Consider the following 2997-nt stretch of genomic DNA (forward strand, 5'->3'; position numbering starts at 1 on the left):
CTATACAGCAAATCCAATCTGTCTAGCAATCGCTGCAAGTCCAAATAATAGATATCTGCTCCCAACTGCCTAGACCTAGTGTCATCTTCTATAAGACCAAATCTTCAACTCACCTGTAGCTGCATGTAAAGCCAGCAGAACAACACAGAAGTGTATCAGGCTAAGGAGCTGCTACCTGTGGCAGATCTGGCTTTTTTAAAGATCTACGTGGCGTCAAACACAGTTAGAACAGGAATTTAGAAAAGAAATTCCCTCCTATTAGGCTCTTACACAACCTAAGTTCTCATATTAAGAAAGGTAATACTTGTAGCACTTAACATTACTCATCTACATATAATACCTGGGTGAAAAAGTATCTTGTAAGTGCAAAATGTTGTCATCATCCTCGGTTTAATTTACGGTTATTAATTTGCTTTACTTTTGGGTTGTAGGAAGTAAGCAATCAACCTTCTTGTGGAAGAGAGAACTTTGAAAACTTACTCATGTTAATTCAGCAGCTGGTAACATTCAGACATTTTGGAAACAAACCTAATGTTCTTTCAAACAAGAATTTAGCAAATAGAGCATACAAGGTAGCAATAATGTTTTACCTGTCAGACTTACACTACTGGAAATTCTGCTTGGATGATGAGAAGAGAATACAGAAAACTAAAGGATAAAGGAAAGGAATAACAAACAGAGAAAAACAGGTGCAGGGGGAGAAAAGTGTTGCTTAAAGGAGAAAAATGTTTTGCAAGGATACAAAAAGAAAGTGGGAACAGCTAGTTAGTGAATAAAAGGGCAAGAATCCAAGTTCTGAAATAAAGAAATGATGAATTGAAGCAGCAAGAGAAAGGATTACAACAGAGAAACTTTAATATAGTGTAGTTAGGAAAGAAGACTGTAAAAAACTGTAAAGCGTAAAACAGCGGCAGACAGAAGGGAATTAGAGGAGAGAGAAAAGATGATAACTAGAAACAAAAAAAAATGGATGGCATATGTTCATTTACTAAGCAGTCCACCAAAAGGCGGAGGAATGGACAATAAATAAAATACAGTTTTCCTTTCCTATTCTTCTGTTGTATTGGCTGACAAGAAATGGTAAAGACAGAGTTGAAATTAGGTGAGAAACAAATGGATAGAAGTCAGTATGCTTAACAGCCTGAAAATGCTATCTATCCATTAAGAGTATTTTAGCCTGGATTCCTAAAAAGAGTAACCTTATGCATTTTTGCTCTTCAGCTATCCATATCTCTTTCATCCTTAGTAGCTCTTGCCAAGTCCAATGGAGAGCACCTTAGATATATTCAATGTTTCTTGTTTCAAGGAAAGCAGCCACTACAGAGAGGCAAGAAATCCAAATCAATCCCTCCCCATCAATGACAGAAGATTGCAGTACACGCACAGATGTTCTCTCTTCTGCAACTAGTAAATAAACACTGCACAGTTAATAAGCACAGATGCAGCACAGAATCACCCACAAGACATGCTGCCTCTTGTTCAGCTGGTAGTTGGGGACAGAAGAGGGAACTGAGGAAACTGGTGATGTGTAGAAGGCTCATCAGGGACGTTAAAAAGTCTGAGAGGTTGTGGGGCATTGTAAGAAATGCTGGAGGGAGGTCAAAATATAGTAAAAGAGAGTTAGTGGAGAGCTGCAGTGTGGGGACATTGGGAAGGAGATCCCTTGAGGACCTGGGGAGGGTCTAAGGCTGTTGTGGAGAGGAAGTTAGAGGACACAGGGAGGAGAAGCAGAGACCTTACAGCATGGTGCTGTAGGAAAGTACAATGTAGTCTGTAGATAGTATGCCAGGTTTTCACCCATCCACTCCTCCTGAAACTACTTGTTTCCTCAGTAGACTTAGTGACTTCACTAATGTGCTGATAAAAAATATATAGAATGAAATGCTGTTAGATTTTAAATGTTTACAGGTGCTTAGAACAGTGTTTGAGGGAATTATTCATAAAGTACAAATTTGTAAAGGAAAACAAGTGGAAGCTGTATTGCCTTTGAGGTGAAAAGACACTTTTCTAATCTTAGTTATGCTGGTATAAATCAGAAGTAACACCAGGCTGACCTGGTGTGAGAAGTTTTATAATCATTGGCAAAAGATAAAACATGCTTGTGCTGTACAGTAATGTCCACGTTTTATTATTTTAGCTGTGTCACGAATTCTGGATATTCATTTGTAAAGAATAGCTCCAACTAGCACTTTAAAAAAAAGTAACCAGAAGGTCATCAACAAGGGAGCTGAGAGGATAATATATCATGAATAATGTATTAAATTATTTCAGTCTTTATCTATTAATGAATTATCTTCAATCATCTTATAATTTTCTTGAATGTATTTGTAATTCAAAAGTACTCCCCATGCAATTTCTCCAAAAAATCATTTCTCTAAATTTTTCTTGGTCTTTTTGTGGATAGAAAGTAGCTGAAATTTGAACTCAATTAGTTTGTTTTTAATAGGACATACAGAGTAGGAGTTTCTGTTTCTGCTCCCTCACAAACGCATTTCTAAGAATCATGTTACCTATACAGCATTACACTTTTAACCATGAAATCTATTCCTCTAACATTTTTTTTTAAATGTGCGACTTCCACCAGTACCCTAATACGATGTGCAGTGTGCTAGGGCCCAGCCACTGAAATTCAACACTGAGGGTCTAGTGCCTGTTGGCACAATTTTTTCTTCCTAAAACAACCTCTGCTATGGGTGTTCACTGACCTCTTGAAGAATTTAAGTGCTTCAAAGTCAGAAAAAAAATCTTTGCTTTTGGAACACATCAAGCGGCAGTGGTCTAGTAGCTGACCAGGCTTTTTTTTCCTGTATCAGGCTATAAATAACTCCCAAAGACCTTAATGGGACTCTTTGGCGGTCCCTATATGTAAAGAAAAAAAAAAACAAAACACAAATATTCGTTCTTCTTTCCAGCACACCAAATAATGTCTTGTACTCCACTGACACTTTTTAGATATCGTGAGTTGACTTCATCTTTACTTCTAATACTTTAGATTGT

Source organism: Leptosomus discolor, chromosome 1, assembly GCF_034619465.1.
Source record: "Leptosomus discolor isolate bLepDis1 chromosome 1, bLepDis1.hap2, whole genome shotgun sequence".
NCBI lineage: Eukaryota > Metazoa > Chordata > Aves > Leptosomiformes > Leptosomidae > Leptosomus > Leptosomus discolor.